Here is a 19372-nt window from a genome sequence, read left to right on the forward strand (position 1 = left end):
GTGACATGTCATATTTGGCTTTGACTGAACATTTGCTCTCACTTTGCAGAAAAAATATTGGGATATATTTTGTATATCGAAATTCAGCCTAAATATATATCGGGATATGACTTTTGGTCCATATCACCCAGCCCTAGTTGAGATGAAAACTCTTGTTCATTACATTTTACTTCATAATTGCAGCCACATGTGTTGTATTCATGTTGCAAAACTTGTTCTGTCGTTCGTTTGTTATCGTGATCAAAACCATTGATCTGAAGCTCAATGCTGATGCTGTCATGTAAATAGTTTTATTTCTTATCAGCAATAAATATAGCAATTTCAGATCAACCCATATCAATTGCATGCTTAAAATAACATACCGGTTAAAGCCCCGCCCATTTCAAGACTACCCGGCCCACTTCCGGGTTTAGGCCCCGCCCAGTCCGAGTACAGATACAGATACAGATAATTCATATGGTTAACAGATACAGATACAGATAATGCTGTACTCGCTCATCCCTAGTATTTACTCACCCTCATATTGTTCAACCCCGTAAGACTTTCGTTCATCTTCGGAACACAAATTAAGGTATTTTTAAAGAAATCTGAGAGCTGGATCACTCCTTAGGGTGCTAGTTAATTGTATCTGCCAGCCCAGAAAAGTTAAAGACATTGTTAAAATAGTCCAAATGACTACAGTGGTTCAACCTTAAGTTTATCAAGCGACAAGAATACTTTTACTTTTTAACAATGTCTTTACTAACTTTTCTGGGCTGGCAGATGCAATTACCTAGCACCCTAAGGAGTGATCCAGCTCTCAGATTTCATCAAAAATATCTTAATTTGTGTTCAGAAAATGAACAAAGGTCTTACGGGGTTGAGCAACATGAGTCATTACTGACAGAATGTTCATTTTTGGTTGAACTATTCCTTTAAGGTTATTTCACTTTTGTGTTTCAAATTTGTGTACATTTTTTATTTATTTATTTTCTCCAAGTGTCCTGATTGTTTTATTTTTTTTCTAACAACTATTTAGGAAGACGGGTGCAAATTACATTCGTGTTTGTACAAATTGATTACTGTACTGTGCAGTTAGCCTGGTATGCCAGACCTACATCAAGATGTTAGGTCTGGAAACTCTTCATTGACAGGGCTCAATCCGAGGGGCAGGATAAACGGTTGTCTTTCAAATTCTCTCTGCACGCAATTGGATAGCACTGAAGCCAATCAGAACAACAAAGACAGTGACGTACTCAGAGGAGCAAGTTGATAAACTTTTACCGTATCCAGTCCAGTTGTCACCATTGAACATTGAAAATAAGAGAGATTTCCCGGAATCATCCCCAAAATGAGGGATTTTTTTTTTTTACACGACCCACAAACTTTACAAATAAAACACTAATCATTAAAAGTCTTGTACTGACTAAGTCCTAAACAAAGTCTAGTAGTTGCTGATTTTGTGGATTTAAGTTTAGACATGTGCGTGTGATCTTACACGTAAAATAAAGACGGAGAGCGTTCATTAATGTTATTATTATCTAGCAATTTATTTTCCTGCATATCATACAGCGGCAATATCTTAACTCATAATATAACATACAACACACCGTATCATTTACCCCAAGCGCAAGACCATGGGCACAGTCGAAAACTGTTTGCTTCTCAATCAGCGACACCTGTGTCTGAGTTACCTCCAAATTAAAAGACTTACACGGGCTGACCCGAGATCAGCTGTGCCACAAAGCACATACAGCCCCCTAGTGGCACAGCACAAAATTGACAAATACAAAGTGAATATGGCTCATACAAGTCTAAAGAGTTTATAACTAGCCAACATACGTGTGAGAGAGAAAGAGGCAGTGTGTCATTAAAAAAATAATATCATAGAGAATGTTTAAATACTAATATCAGCTTACGAGGGAAGCGGAGGCGGAGTAGTGGTGCTTCGGGGTGCTGGAGATGATTCGGGAGAGGTCCGTGCACCTTACCGATCAGAGCACGACAAGTTGATCAGAAATGACAAGTTGATCAGTACGCCACAGCTTTTTTGTAACAGCGCGTCCGAGGATGAACGACTTCAAACCGAATATGTCCGAGCTGGCTCTGACCGTCGCAACTCTGTCATCATTATGTTAAGCCCGCCCTCCGACTCTATACACGATGTGATTGGCCCTACCAGAGTTGGGGTTTTCCAGCTCAAACGTCTATGGAGAGTTGCTAGACCACACTTTGCTGCAAAATAATTTTTGCTGCCGCTAGGGTGCGTCTAGATTTCTAGGCTACTATGCAGTGATTATGACTATGCAAAATGTTTACCTTGAAAATGTGGAGGGAAAAAAGTTTACTGTTGAAATTTAGATCCCTATTACTATACACCCTATATACACCCTTACACCCTATAAAGTGTAACATACGTAATAGCCACAGAAAGTACAGTTTGGGAGTATGCATAAAACTAAAACAGCATTAATTTGTAAAGTGTTGTATTATGTCCTGCTTTGATTTTTTAATTTCTTTTGGACTGCACACAATAAATGTTTGAAAATTTAACATGTGTTTGACCATTTATTCAATAGAATTAAGGAAATTAGGGATGCACCGATCCACATTTTTTCACTTCCGATCCCGATACCTGACTTTGGATATCGGCCGATACCGATACTTTTCCGATACCAGAGCTGTGTTTGCTTTAATATTATTTATCATTATTGTTGATTTTATATAATGCTGAAATAAACTCCTCTCTACAAGCAAGGATGATATGTACGTATGTATGTCAATATATATATATATATATATATATATATATATATGAAGAGTTCAGATGCAAAAGCCTCTAAGTGCCATTTGAAATTTTCTTCTAAAATTATCATTTTTATCAAGCTTGTATATTTAAGTTCAGTGATTTCACTTAAATGGCAATGAAGATTACCTATTAATTGTCATTTAAGTGAAATTACTGAACTTAAATATACAAGCTTGATAAAAATGGTCATTCTAGAACAAAATTTCAAATGGCACTTAGAGGCTTTTGCATTTGAACTCTTCATATATATATATATATTAAACAATAGATAGACAATTAAACAAAGATACACATTATACAGTCCTACACAGTGCTTTAATTTCAGGAAGGTCTACTAACATTATTCAGGTGGTCTAAAAAGGATTATAATAAAGTAATCAAAAGTAAAATAGCACTGCAAAGTTTATCATAGATAGATTTATGCTTATTAAAGCTGAAGTTATTAATTCAAGAGCTGTGAGTGATTTTCTTTTTGCCTTTTGTTGTTTGATTCTCAGTAATGTCGCAATCATCACATTTATACTGCTGCCCCTTTAAGAACAAATTCAGATTTATAGTCTACTGATGCACCATATTTTCTCCCAACTATTTCCATAACTACATTCATTTTAGACATAAATGGTGGTTTAAGTGTTAATCTTCAAGCCGGTCGGTTTGACATTTTTCTTGTGCAGGCTACATTTGATCGTTTAGACGCGCATATGAAGCCCAGAGTATAATTTGCTTGTCTTGTTGCGGTCTGTTTCGGAGTGCGCGCCGCACTGGGAACAGCATCTCTTGCGCAAATTTTCTGCTTTTAATAGCTCTTTTTATTATTAAAAGCGTCCCGCAATTTAGCAACAGCAGTGACTGCATTTTACAACAATCACAGATCGTGCTGATTCTGTCTTAAAGTTTGAGTTTTAGGGAGAAATGACAGTGCACCGCCGCGATGGGAAGGAAGTTGGCTAGACAGAATGCGGCTATTGTTTAATGTTTTTTTTTAACCTCAATATATTCTTTAATCTTTGGAAATCAGACTAATATCACAGATCAAAATTGTAACCACGCTACGTTTCCTCTGTCGTCACTCATTAAGCAGGGCTGTCGTGTTGTGCTTGCTGTTGCACCGCGTGAGAGATCTCTCTCTTTCTCTTCTGGACTGCGAATTGCAAACATGCATCACAGACAAATAGTTTAATTTATACGGCTTTGCGAACATTGCATTTTGCTGCGGTGTTTCCAGTGTGAAGTATTTCCACCATAGGATTTCCACACAGCGAACATGTTGGTAGCTCAATGCTATGCTAGCTGGCTGCAAACTGCGGAATGGATTTCCTGAGGGGGGGTGTGTCTCATTATTGAGCCCTATTATTACAGTCTATGATTGAGCTGCACCTCCGTTCAGGATATCCATTCCACAGTTTGCAGCCAGCTAGCAGACTAACAGGCCCGGCGGGAATCACTTTTGGAGTCATTTCAGCAGACAACGTTAAAGCGCAGACACGGCTCATAAATATCGGATTTCTCCGCAGGTTGGATCGGAGAAATCCGATACGTGAATTACGCTGGTATCGGTCCCGATACCGATACTGGATCGGATCGGCCCCAACCCTAAAGGAAATGTAAGATATTTATATAATGCAAGTAACAATGATTTATTTGAAATGAGTAAAGTTTATTTGATCGACAATCTTAAATCACAATTCATCGGTTCACATAACAATTATTTAATTAATTCACGTCACCTGAACATGATGGTGAAGCCTAAATAAAGTGTTAACCTTTTACGTTGGATTTATGTGATTAAATTGGATGGAAAATTGACATCCAATTGAATTACATAAGTTTTAACTTTTGGGGTTAAATATTTTTTTGAGTAGCGGTCAAATAGAAAGGCTATCCACAAGTTTCCTACGCCCCATGGGGCCTTGCGTCAAAAGTGGGCGCGACTTCCGGTTCGACGTAAACAAAGCGCGATTTGATCAAATCAATGCTTGACATGCTTGACACTCGTTCATTCAACAGTTGACAGTTATTCAAGTTATAGCGATCCAAACTAGCTAATGATGTGGGAACACGACCTCAACGAAATTCAAAAGGGTGAAATAACAGTACCTTTACCCTCTGCAGTAGTTGATTGGGAGTATAATAATAACATTATTAATAATCAATACTCATCAAGGCATGGTGACAGACAGTTGTGCGAGCTGACAAACAATTAAAATAAAAAATACACACTTAGTCATTGTGCTTTGGAGTTTATTCAAAATTATAAATGAATGTGCTGCTTGAATACATTAACTGGCACATTTGGTATTCTGTCAACACGGGCTTTGATCCTGAGTTTAGGTGTAACATCAGTAGAGAACAGCTAATCACATGCTGATAGAGTTTATAGAATATTAAGAATTTAAACTAATGTACACAGAAAGATTCGTCGTCTTTTGGGAGGTGATGGAAACTACAGTCGTTGGCAGGATCAGAGACGGGCTCTGCAGGATCACTCTGATTTCGTTTTCAGCTTATGTTCAAAACAATCCCGTTTAAGCCACTGAATTAGTTTAGTCCGGCTATACATACAACCGTGAACAGCACATGTTGTCCCTGAGCTCCGTAACGACATCTCTCATAAAGATTTGCGTCTTTAAATAGTAAAATAATTCTCCGAAAAACAGCTAGCCTCTTCGCTAACTAACACACAAAATACCATTGGAATGCTACTTCCGCCGCCTCACCGGAAGTTTCACCCACTTCATTTTTTACAGGAGCGCCCCTCGGAAACTTGTGGATAGGGTTAGGATTGTTGTATTATTCTAAATAAATAGATCGAGATTCACACATATGTAAAGAGTTTCACGAAAATTCAGGGAAGGAACCCCAGATAGCAAACTGACATTGAATCAACGTGGAAATATGACATCGAAACATCGTTGATTTGACATTGTTTTTCTCATCGAATTAACGTTGAACCAACGTCAGACGCGTCATTCTTTCAAAACTAACGGAAAATCAACTTGAAATCAACGCGTTGTTTCAACGTTATGAAAGCAAACCAATTTTCGATTTTCATTTAGCTTTGAAGAATGCCGCGTCTGACGTTGGTTCAACGTTAATTCGATAAGCAAAATCAACGCTGTTTCAATGTCATGAGAGACGTCGTTTCCACGTTGATTCAATGTCAGTTTGCTGTCTGGGACTGGATAACAATCAAAATAAAAACTTTATTTATACAAAATAAACAAACAAAATACCTGCCAGCAGCCCCTCGCGGATGACTGCTGGCTACCCAAAATAAAATATAAAATACAAACAAATCCAGGCCTGTTCCTCTCTCGCTCATCCACTCCGTCGCTCCTCCGTGAGAGATGCGAGCCAGGTGTGCTACACAGGTGCTGCTCATTAGCAATCGCACCACCGGCCTCGCGTCTCAGGGTTGCCAGATGCCAGCAAGGTTTTCCAGCCCCAAACCTTGTCAAAAACTGCGAGAATGCACACAAAAAAACGGCCAATTTTTTTTGGCTCGTTTCTCGCTATGATTTCTCGTTGAAACACATTATAATCATTAACTAGTTTTAAAATGACCCATTGGTCCGTGTACTTTTGCGTCCATTCGCTTTTCCCTTTTTAAACTGTAACGTAGACTCACTGTATTCTGGACACTTTGCACAGTAAAATGTCCTTTAAGATATCAACCCGCTGAAAGATAAACCTGGGGCACGTTCAAGTTCAAAACGGTGCGCAACGTTTTGCTACGGTTTCCTAGTTTAACGTCATGTTTCCAGGAAACGGTGTGCAACGGGGTTTGAGATATGTTTTCTCTCGTTTGGTGGGTGTGTCAGAACTGCAATCCAATCAGCAGCAACATGTATATAAAGCACGCGGTATTAAAGTGAACTCGCACAATGGGTTAAAGCCACAATATGTATTTTTTCTGCTTTATAAATAGCAAAAATAACTATATCTATTTTATATATTTCTATTAGATGTGTACTTGCATTATCCGGACAGTTTCCACCAACTTTAAAATACGGAGAAATTTATAGTTTAATTCGAAGAAACGGGACGTTTCTTTATTTCCGTTTCGTCGCCTGTCTATGGCGTCATATAACCTGACTTCTCTATTTTCTCTAACTTCCTTGCGGAACCCGGCGAAACCGCCAAACACAAAGGGGAACACTGGACTACCGCCAATAAAGCAAAGAAAATGACGAAGAAAAAAAAGTTGTACGTATTTTTATGTGTAAATCATGTGCCCGCTCGCGCGTCACTGTTTACAAAGCGGCACTCCCCGTTCACAGTAACCGGGTCGTCTCATTCAAATCAGCCAGCTGCAGCGAGCCGCGCACATTGAATACTCATTATGAGTCAGGCTGCGAATGTAAGTTACATGCCCGCTCCAGCGCGCTCATGCTTACTAAATAAACGCCTCACCTCCGGCGCCGGGCACTCACTACATTCCCTTTAGCACATAGTGGATGCATAACGCAAACCCAGTCAAACGTTTGACTGCAGTATCTTATGTGCCTTGTATGGCGCGCCCGAAAAATGTTCTAAAATAGGTCATTCATTGAAGGGGCGTATATATTTATATTCGTCTGTATTATAGTTATGGATGACGATTACGCTTTGCCTGCACGTTCTGCTACAGCCAGCTCAGTAAAGCTCAAACGTACGGGTGAAATATGACCCGATAGAGTTTGGGACAGGAGAAAAAGCATGACAGGTAAACATTGGGGTTGCGTTTAAAGCTTCTTGACAAGCTAAATCTACAGAGAGATGCCGTATATCCGTATATTTTGTAAAAACGTAGGATATATAATATAGGATATAAACGTAGGATATATAATGCAAAAATATAGGATATCAAAATGATGTAGTTTATTATATGTTTTAGCTTCATTGCAAGTGTATGACATTTGGTATAGAAATAAAAAATGGTAAGTGCTTTTCCTAAAAATGAGAAAGAAAATAGGTTATTAAAACATTATGAAATACAAATAAAATTAGTGTGTGGGGCTAAACAGAATGTGTTTTAGTCTGAATTAGGTAAAATGTGTGCTTTCAGTTTCCACAAATCCCTTCACTTGATTGGGATATTCTCTTGTGTTCTAGGCGGCAAGTGCCGCTACTGTAACATCAGGTATATTTTGTAATATTAAACACATATTTATACCGACTTCATCAGGCTCCCAAAATTCTTCACAAAGAACACAGAGAATGGTCTTATCGGGCTCCATAGTTGCAACTCTTGCGTCATCAGAACGGGGTGTTCAACGCATCACCGTTTCTGTTTAAAAAACGTTGTGCAACGTTTTGTCCGGGCTGAATGCAGCCCTGATTGCTCATCTGTCTCTGGGGACACGCCTTCCACACGTTTCAATGTTTGTTTGACACATTTTGAGCAAATCATTTTAGAGAAATCTTGAAAAAACTGTCGGAAGACGCAGTGTCCGGATGGACTCACGGTGTTCCGGACAGCTGAAAATTTCTACTCACTGTGTTTCGGACAGTCATTTCTAATATAAAACGCATACATTTTAACAACTAGAAGTTGGTAAAGTAATCATATTAATCTTCATAACTTTGTTGTATAAGCGTCTATACACTATTTTAATTGACAATTGCTCCTTTGAGCATTATATAAAGTTATATTTAAGAATTTTAAACATTATTATTTTAATCCCTTGAAGTACAAATATTTGCAAATTGTAACTCATAATTATTTTATAAGACCATAAGAATGTTTTTTTCATCATTTTCTGGTGGGTAATCATGTTTTAAGAGCCGTTTTCTATTGAGGTATATTATCCCCTTGTCCATTTGTCCTGCCAGAAAACCTTCCCCTCGTCATTTACTGAACAGTCAATGGTGTACGTTCAGGTCCGTAGCCAGCCTATTGAAAGGGGGGATTCTTTTTTTTCAAAAAGTGGACCTTTTTGCATTTTTCCCCTCCTTTTGTATTTAATTTGAGGTTCAAATACAACATTTTGGTGACCTTTTACGCACTAATTTGTGCTGGTTTAGCTTGTCTGCTGGTTAACGAGCACGCTTTTTGATGGACCTAAAGTATTTTATTATAATTATGCTACATTTATATGACTATTATATTGTAGACTATTGAGTTGATAAAGTATAGAAATATATTTAATAAAACACTAAACAACGATATATATATATATATATATATATATATATATATATAAAGTCCTCCTCTAGGGGGGTCCGGGGGCATGCTCCCCCATGATAAAATTTTTAATATTCTATATTTTAAAGCATCAATCTGATGCATTTTGAGATGCATTTTTTGCCATCTATCTATACAATAGTTTATTGAACCTTTTCTTTAAACAGTTAAATTTCAGTTATTGTGCGTGTGAAGAATGATAGTGATCTCCTGTGTTGTGATCTAACAGACACACGGTAGAAAGGAACATGGTCAAGAAACAGCAATACAGTACAGCAATATAGTCCTTTTATGCGAAACCATAGAGCTTTATCTACAGGTCAAGTATAATAATAGTAACAGTGAATCATCTTGGAGAGAGTTTCATCATGTTGACTGTCCTAACCGAACGCGACGCGTTTGATGCTGAATAGAAAATCAATGACAGACAGCCGCAGCGGAGGGAAAAGTTTACGTGAACTTGAATTTAATGACTTAAAAAATAATTTGATTGTTTTTGTCGATTGATTTCATAAATCAGATTTATTATTTATCCTAAACTACAATGAGTTGAGTAAGATCATTCCCCTTAATGGAATTGATTCCAACCTTTGTATTTTGAACCTTTGGAATTGACTCTCAATTCCCAACGCCTCGGAATCGATTCTTTTTGGAATCGCCCCCAGGCCTATCATTCAGAGGTGATGCTTGTTCACCGTTGCTTTGAAAAGAGAAGAGAGTCGACTCGAGAACTCTCTCTGAACTGCATGTGCGGCACACACACACATATGCGTCCAGCTACAATAATCATATTAATTTGAAACAGCCACCCAGAATATTTGTCACAAGCATTGATTAAAACAATGATGACAATAATCACATAAAAAAATGACTTAAATTCTGGACCTTTGGCAGTGAGGGGGGTTCGTTCGAACCACCCGAACCCCCCCTGCCTACGGGCTTGACGTTAGAAACTCGCGTTGATTTCTATGAAACGATTGGCTCTGGAAGCATATGGTTGGTCGGAATCGAAAGAGGAGGAGGCAAAGATGACACGGATATGTATATATGCCGTGACCTGAAAGTGCTTATTTATAAAATTTGCGAAAAAAGGTCAAGTGTCCGGAATACCGTGATGTCTGGAATACAGTGAGTCTACGTTAATTGAAAAACTGAAAATTAACGGTTGTTGTATTTTTAAAACGCAAAGTTGAACACCAAAATTTGAATTTGAACTGCAAATGCTGCAGTTAAAAAAAAAAGACACCAGCAGGATGTTCTCAGAATGTTTTGGAAACATTGGATTTCTGAATGAAATTTTTTCCTCTACACGTTCACAGAACATCCTGAATGGTCCCTGAAGGTCCTCCAAATAACGTCCCTAAACCCTTTAAAGAACTCCACATCGTGATTGTCTGGGAACGTTGTGGGAACATTGCCAAGTGACGTTCCTGACACCAGTGGGACATTCTCAGAATGATTTGGATACATTGGATTTCTGAATTAAATATTGTCCCCTAAACGTTCCCAGAACATCCTGAATGTTCCCTGAAGGTCCTCCAAATAACATCCCCAAACCCTTCAAAGAACTCCACATCGTGACTGTCTGGGAACCTTGTGGGAACGTTACCAGGCAACGTCCTTGACACCAGCGGGGACGTTCTCAGAACGTTCTGGGAACGTAAAATTTCTAGCTGGGTAGCGCTTACGTTAGCTTCATATACACCTAGTGTTGTGAACTGTTTCTTCTAAAGTGTAGCAAGACTTGGTTGTATCTTCAGCAAGATTCTTTCTTGAGAAACACAAGGTGTTGGTAGCTGCAGTCCTCAAGTCAAGTCTCAGCCAAGTCTTAGCCAACCACACTCTGAAACAAACAGTGTTTCCCCTACCATTGTTTGCATCACGACCGTTTTTTTGATTTTAACGTTATGCTAGAGGGCAATAAATGAATCAGATCAAAGAGAGGGTCATTTGCCTCAGGCTTCTTAGGCTTGAAACGCTGTAACGTTCAGCCTTCTCCTGCCTTGGCTGTCTGGACAGCTGCGTAAAACTCCCGCAGGGTCTCATTCAGGGGTGCGTTTCCCGAAAGCATCGTTAGCCAACTATGGTCGCAAGTTACGTCGTTACCAATAGAGTTCAATGGAGCAGAGCAGGAGCGGTGTAATTTTTAAAGATGGAGTCCATTTCTTTCTGAACAATAAAGTCTCTGAGTGTATTTACTGCCCATTTTGTATTTTTTTTTTTCGTGTTGATCTCATCTTTTTTGTCTTCTATTTGATTCAATTTTCTCGGTGTTATCTCTTTGGGTCGTTTCTCCGTTTTATTTACATATTTTTCTTTCTCCAGCAGCATACCAGTCGTCAAAGTTGCCATATTCTCCATAAATGTTAAAAGAAATAGCATGAAGTCGCTCATTGTTGTATTAGGCAATAATATCTAAAGTTAGATGTTTGTTTTGATAGAGCATGTGACTGCCTGTTGCTATGGTTACTCACAGCTGTTGTAGGCAGCGCAGTTATTTATTAATTTCGAATGGTAAACAGGCAGTTTCACCAGAACTACTTTACTAGGTGTCCTCTAACACTTTTTAACGGACACCCTGCAGCCAATCAGAATCGAGTATTCACCCATACCATGGTATAAGTGACCATAAGATTGCCATTACGGAATGTCCCCCTAAAGTTATATAAGGAACGTTATAATATGACCAACTTAGACCCATATGAGAACGTTTTGATTCCATCCTCTTTGTAACGTTGTGATGTGACCATAAGATTACCATTACGGAACGTCCCCCTAAAGTCCTATAAGGAACGTTATAATATGACCAACTTAGACCCATATGAGAACGTTTTGATTCCATCCTCTTTGTAACGTTGTGATGTGACCATAAGATTACCATTACGGAACGTCCCCCTAAAGTCCTATAAGGAACGTTATAATATGACCGACTTAGACCCATACGAGAATGTTTTGATTATATCCTCTTTGTAACGTTGTTATGTGACCATAAGATTACCATTACGGAACGTCCCCCTAAAGTCCTATAAGGAACGTTATAATATGACCGACTTAGACCCATACGAGAATGTTTTGATTATATCCTCTTTGAAACGTTGTTATGTGACCATAAGATTACCATTACAGAACGTCCCCCTAAAGTCATATAAGGAACGTTATAATAGGACCAACTTAGACCCATATGAGAACGTTTTGATTATGTCCTCTTTGAAACGTTGTGATGTGACCATAAGATTACCATTACAGAACGTCCCCCTAAAGTCATATAAGGAACGTTATAATAGGACCAACTTAGACCCATATGAGAACGTTTTGATTATGTCCTCTTTGAAACGTTGTGATGTGACCATAAGATTACCATTACAGAACGTCCCCCTAAAGTCATATAAGGAACGTTATAATAGGACCAACTTAGACCCATATGAGAACGTTTTGATTATGTCCTCTTTGTAACGTTGTTATGTGACCATAAGATTACCATTACGGAACGTCCCCCTAAAGTCCTATAAGGAACGTTATAATATGACCGACTTAGACCCATACGAGAATGTTTTGATTATATCCTCTTTGTAACGTTGTGATGTGACCATAAGATTACCATTACAGAACGTCCCCCTAAAGTCCTATAAGGAATGTTATAGTATGACCAACTTAGACCCATATGAGAACGTTTTGATTATGTCTTTGAAACGTTGTGATGTGACCATAAGATTACCATTATGGACGTCCCCCTAAAGCCGGATAAGGAACGTTATAATATGACCAACTTAGAACCATATGGGAATGCTCTGATTATGTCCTCTTTGTAATGTTGCTATGTGACCATAAAATAACCAATATGGAACGTCCCCCTAAAGTCCTATAAGGGAGGTTATTTTTATGAACAACTTAGACCCATATTAGAATGTTCTCATTAAGTTAGTCACAAAACATTCTCATATGGTCAACAGACAACCACATGGGAACATCCTTATTATGTCCCCTTTGTAATGTTGCTATGTGACCATAAAATAACCAATATGGAACGTTCTTCTAAAGTCACATAAAGAACGTCATTGTATGACCAACTTAGACACATATGAGAACGTTTTGATTACATCCTCTTTGTAACGTTGTTGTGTGACCATAAAATTACCATTACAGAACATCCCCCTAAAGTCCTATAGACCATTTCACAAGATGTAAACAACACTGGTCCAGAAGCACTTCCTGTTTCAGTTTTTTTTAACACTACATAAAAGCTGGGATAAAATACAACCAACAGAACATTTAAAACTGAATCAAAAAGTTAAACAAACATCTTTAAGATGTTTTCTTTACATGTGAAATAAAGAAAACAGTTAAAACTGAAACAGGAAGTGCTTCTGGACCAGTGTTGTTTACATCTTGTAAAATGGTCTATAAGGGACGTTATAATAGGACCAACTTAGACCCATATGAGAACGTTTTGATTCCATCCTCTTTGTAACGTTGTGATGTGACCATAAGATTACCATTACAGAACGTCCCCCTAAAGTCCTATAAGGAACGTTATAATATGACCGACTTAGACCCATACGAGAATGTTTTGATTATATCCTCTTTGAAACGTTGTGATGTGACCATAAGATTACCATTACAGAACGTCCCCCTAAAGTCATATAAGGAACGTTATAATAGGACCAACTTAGAACCATATGAGAACGTTTTGATTATATCCTCTTTGTAACGTTGTTATGTGACCATAAGATTACCATTACAGAACGTCCCCCTAAAGTCCTATAACAAACGTTATAATAGGACCAACTTAGAACCATATGAGAACGTTTTGATTATGTCCTCTTTGTAATGTTATAACGTGACCACAAGATTACCATTACAGAACGTCCCCCTAAAGTCCTATAAGGAATGTTATAGTATGACCAACTTAGACCCATATGAGAACGTTTTGATTATGTCTTTGAAACGTTGTGATGTGACCATAAGATTACCATTACGGAACGTCCCCCTAAAGTTATATAAGGAACGTTATAATATGACCAACTTAGACCCATATGAGAACGTTTTGATTCCATCCTCTTTGTAACGTTGTGATGTGACCATAAGATTACCATTACGGAACGTCCCCCTAAAGTCCTATAAGGAACGTTATAATATGACCGACTTAGACCCATACGAGAATGTTTTGATTATATCCTCTTTGAAACGTTGTGATGTGACCATAAGATTACCATTACAGAACGTCCCCCTAAAGTCATATAAGGAACGTTATAATAGGACCAACTTAGACCCATATGAGAACGTTTTGATTATGTCCTCTTTGTAACGTTGTTATGTGACCATAAGATTACCATTACGGAACGTCCCCCTAAAGTCCTATAAGGAACGTTATAATATGACCGACTTAGACCCATACGAGAATGTTTTGATTATATCCTCTTTGTAACGTTGTGATGTGACCATAAGATTACCATTACAGAACGTCCCCCTAAAGTCCTATAACAAACGTTATAATAGGACCAACTTAGAACCATATGAGAACGTTTTGATTATGTCCTCTTTGTAATGTTATAACGTGACCACAAGATTACCATTACAGAACGTCCCCCTAAAGTCCTATAAGGAATGTTATAGTATGACCAACTTAGACCCATATGAGAACGTTTTGATTATGTCTTTGAAACGTTGTGATGTGACCATAAGATTACCATTATGGAACGTCCCCCTAAAGCCGGATAAGGAACGTTATAATATGACCAACTTAGAACCATATGGGAATGCTCTGATTATGTCCTCTTTGTAATGTTGCTATGTGACCATAAAATAATCAATATGGAACGTCCCCCTAAAGTCCTATAAGGGAGGTTATTTTTATGAACAACTTAGACCCATATTAGAATGTTCTCATTAAGTTAGTCACAAAACATTCTCATATGGTCAACAGACAACCACATGGGAACATCCTTATTATGTCCCCTTTGTAATGTTGCTATGTGACCATAAAATAACCAATATGGAACGTTCTTCTAAAGTCACATAAAGAACGTCATTGTATGACCAACTTAGACACATATGAGAACGTTTTGATTACATCCTCTTTGTAACGTTGTTGTGTGACCATAAAATTACCATTACAGAACATCCCCCTAAAGTCCTATAGACCATTTCACAAGATGTAAACAACACTGGTCCAGAAGCACTTCCTGTTTCAGTTTTTTTTAACACTACATAAAAGCTGGGATAAAATACAACCAACAGAACATTTAAAACTGAATCAAAAAGTTAAACAAACATCTTTAAGATGTTTTCTTTACATGTGAAATAAAGAAAACAGTTAAAACTGAAACAGGAAGTGCTTCTGGACCAGTGTTGTTTACATCTTGTAAAATGGTCTATAAGGGACGTTATAATAGGACCAACTTAGACCCATATGAGAACGTTTTGATTACGTCCTCTTTGAAACGTTGTTACAGATTACAGAACGTCCCCCTAAAGTCATTTAAGGAACGTTGAACTGCAGCACTTTCACTACCAAAAGAGGACATTTCAGGAACGCCCCTAATGTTCTGTAAAGGTTTGGAATGTTCGTCACCTTTAGAGAACTTTTAGGAAATGTTACCTATGGTCGCGGGAACGTCACCTTCTACCTGGGATGTACAAGAATAAAAGCAGAGATTACTGACTGAAATGCTTCAACAGCGTGTCCTTAAATGTGAGTTGTTTCTCCGAGCAATGCTACTGCTTGTACATTTGCACCCTATCTGTAAAAAATGACAAAAACAGAACGGCTTCCTATATTTGTTGTTGTAAAACCGTGTCTGCACTAACCTAATGGTTCTTTCATAGAAAATTAGCTCTTACAGTACATATTGAGTCTTATTAATTTTTATCACAATCATTAGCGTCGGTGCCTGTGAAATTCCTAAATGATGGTTCTCTCTTTATTTTAAGACCCCGAAGAGCAATGTGGAGTGACATCTTTTACCCTGGAAACCCTGAAAGAAGGGAGAGGCTTATCCGCAAGCATCAAGAGCTTTTAGATCTGATGAAAGGCAACTTCCGTGCCACCAACCAACTCATAGAGACTCTTAATGAGCACTTGCATTTGTCCTTCAGTCCGATTGCCCTGGACGAGAAAGCTACTGTGAAGGAGAACTGTGACGTGATCATTGGACGCATACATGAGATCCAGGCAGAAGTGGAGAAGATTGACCAACACCTGAAGGAGAAGCTGGAGCCGAAGCTGTATGAGAAACTGCTGGCCTTGTCTCTGTCTGCCGATGACCATCATCAAGTCTCGCGTGTTATAACTGGTACTTTTGTGTGTGCTGGTGCTGTTTGCAGTTCAGCCATATGGCTAGTTGGTTGGCTAATTAGGAATGGCACAATTCTGACAGAAATAACTTTGGAGATTAGTCAGTTTGCAGTAGCGACTTTCGGCGGTGTTGTATTTGCACTGGCAGTTGGATTTGGTATGATTGTTGAGGCCATTCTAGGAAGTATTGAGCGTGGTAAACTTGAGAGAGCTCTGGAAGATTATGAAAACGCTTTGCACAAATTCAGGCCAGCATCTGAAAAATATCAGGATAGCATAACCTATGTTAGGATGAAACTTGAGATGAGGAAAGAATAAGAAAGTAACTTCCATGTTCTTATGAGTTATCTGAAACAATAACAAGTATAACAGTGATTCAATGTGGAAAATAAATACTGTCTTACATGGTTAAAATAGGTGTTTTCGAGTTATGTGCACCATAAGTATACCATAACATAGAAGTAAGTTTTCTTTTTACCATTTCACATGTGAATCTATATACTTTTTTCAAAAGTACTAAGTGTATTTACTTATGCTTTCATGATTGTTTATGTATTAAATTTGTTTAGTTGTAAATGATGTACCTCTGCATCCTTCTGCTATAATCGTTCTCAATTCACTGAAATAAATTGTTTAACAACATTTAACAATGACCCCTGATTTATTTTTATTTTTAAATACAAATTCAACTTGCATTCAATGCAAATGTTTAACACTTCTAAAAAAAATTGCTTTTGAAAAGATGGACATGGAAATTAAAGATTTTTCTTTCTTATTTTATACAAGTGTCCCCCTCTTGACAACCTGAAAACCCCAAAATGATGTCTCTTCCGATCATTGGCAAGAAAGACAAACTGAAGAAAGAAGACCTGATCAGGCGTACCCAGACCCTCCACCACTATGTGCACAGATACTTCAACATCACCAACAGACTGTTGGAGATCCTTGATACTCACCTGAATCAAAGCCCTTCCCCTGAAATCTCTGCAGATGAACGTGTGAGTATTGAGGAGAACTTTGCCAGGGTGAGAGATGCCATGCATATGATCATTGAGCTTTCTCAGAGGGAGGACAAGCATGTCCGTAAGAGCCTTGAACCTGCTCTTTATCAGCAGATTGCCTTCTCTGGAGTGTCCCTGAAAGAGAAGGCTGCCATGATAAAGAATCTGCATCAGGACACCCTGGGACTCTTGGGGAATGTTTTCGGCCCTCTGGTCACTGTTCAACTGGCACACAGTGATCTGGGGAGTGTAATGCCTCCAGCGGAACTGCATGAATCCCAGCCCGTTCAGTCTCTTGCCCTCGGGGATCTAGTGCAGCACAGAGCAAGAATCACTAAGCTTCTGTGTGGACCAGGGAAGCAGCAGAAGAGCCTGGATGAAGCCCTGGAGTTAGTGGAAGATGCCCTGTCTGTTCTGCAGCCGCTCTGTGACTCCTACAATGACATTCTGAGTGAAGTGGAAGCCTATGTCACCATCATATCTGAAAATATGTAGAGCACATATGATCATGAATTTAGAGTCCTTCAAGAGTTTAATCAATTATGAAGTTTGTGAAACACAAAATTGGATTGTTGGATTCCTCCATTAGATTGTTAAATGATTAAGTTAGAAAGATCAAGTTGTTCAGATACATATAATAGAATAAATAAGGATCAGAAATGAAAATACATGCACTGTTTCTTCAGTTCTCTCTCTAAGAATTAAAAAAAAATGCAACTCAAAATTTGGTCTTACATCACATGTAGCTAGAACATGAAAACTTCTTTAAAAATTATATATGCAAAAACATTATTTGATATGGCTGAGGGTATGAGGGAACAAAATAAATTCCCAGATGTTTTAGGTCAGGTAGGTGTTATCCAGTGGTGGTAAGAAAAACTACTCCAGTTACTACTTTAGTACTAGTAGTTATAACGCCAAAATAAGGCAACCCAGGTGAAAAGGAAATTCAAATTGTACCATACAAAGTGCATATTAAATGTATTGTTTTGAACTTCAAGTAGGCTATATTAAGTGTATTTCAAGATATGCTTAAGATAAAATTTAAGCTATTTGCTCTATATTTTAATATATTAAATTCTGCTAAAATGGAACCACTTCAAGTGCATTTAGGTGTATTTCTTTAATAGATTATTATAAAGTTGTTTTATTCAGTATTCAAAGTAGTATATTAAAGGTATAGCGGAGGATTTTCTTTTTCCGGGTAGTCTATACTATTGGTCCACCTAAGTGTCAATCATTCTGGTAATATGTTTACGTAAGGCCGTCGTACGTGCTCATCCCTATGTAGTTTTCACTTTCAGGTGTATTATGTCAGAGTTACGGTTTCAGCCTGTTAAGGCAAAAATTCAATAAACAGACATCGCTGCGTAAGGGACACTTCAGAGCAGTGGCGTAACTTTGTTTTAAAAAGTGGGTGGGACATGTGTATAAATAAATGAATCACGTGACACATGAATAAAAACATAAATCCGATTTTAAAACATGTCCAGTGGAATAGCCTATACAGAAAGTCCTGTAAAATTAAACGAATAAATTGACCTAATAATATGAATAAAAATTATATAAACAAAAATATACATAAAAGTTTTAAAAGTAAATTAACTATTAAGCCATAATTTTGATAACTGATTTTTTGCAGAACACACACGATTAAAATTTAAATTGGCTTATAGCCTATCCATTGTACACACAAACTGCTGTACAATTAAACGAATAAATGGGCCTAATATTATAAATAAAGATAAAAAATAAGTGTATGAACAAAAATGTAAAAAAAAAAAAAAAAAAAGGCCTACATAAACATTTTAAAAGTAAATTTAAAAAGTAAATTAACTATTAGGCCAACATTTTGATAACTAAACGTTTGCACAGCGCTCACAAATAAAATAAAATTATGCTTATATCAATTGTACAAAAAAATGCTGTAAAATTAAACGAATCAATGGGCCTAATTATATATAAATTAAACTTAAAAAAAAGAAAGAAAGAAAGAAAATGAATTGCTTTCCTTTTCTACAGTTCTTTTGAGTTCACCTTCAAGAACACAAGTTTGGACAATGTCTGAGGCTTCAGACTCATGCGGTGGTTGCGGAGAAAACCCTCTCTGCCCTTGCAGACTC

The 19372-nt window shown here is 37.8% G+C and overlaps 1 protein-coding gene and 1 pseudogene across 3 annotated transcripts in view; one reads left to right on the forward strand and one right to left on the reverse strand.

The window, feature by feature from the left end:
• LOC148997255 (single-pass membrane and coiled-coil domain-containing protein 3 pseudogene) overlaps positions 1 to 16864 on the forward strand; it is a 29065-nt pseudogene extending 12201 nt beyond the window's left edge. The window contains exon 2 of the transcript XR_016147093.1: positions 15885 to 16864. The product of XR_016147093.1 is annotated as a single-pass membrane and coiled-coil domain-containing protein 3 pseudogene (transcript). The remainder of the gene's footprint in view (positions 1 to 15884) is intronic.
• The window catches only part of LOC120475522 (ribonuclease inhibitor-like), a 457326-nt gene that overhangs the window by 327522 nt on the left and 110432 nt on the right, over positions 1 to 19372 (reverse strand). The window lies entirely within an intron of this gene.

The sequence above is a fragment of the Pimephales promelas genome, chromosome 2 (assembly GCF_988280905.1).
Source record: "Pimephales promelas chromosome 2, fPimPro1.hap1.1, whole genome shotgun sequence".
Taxonomy (NCBI): Eukaryota; Metazoa; Chordata; class Actinopteri; order Cypriniformes; family Leuciscidae; genus Pimephales; species Pimephales promelas.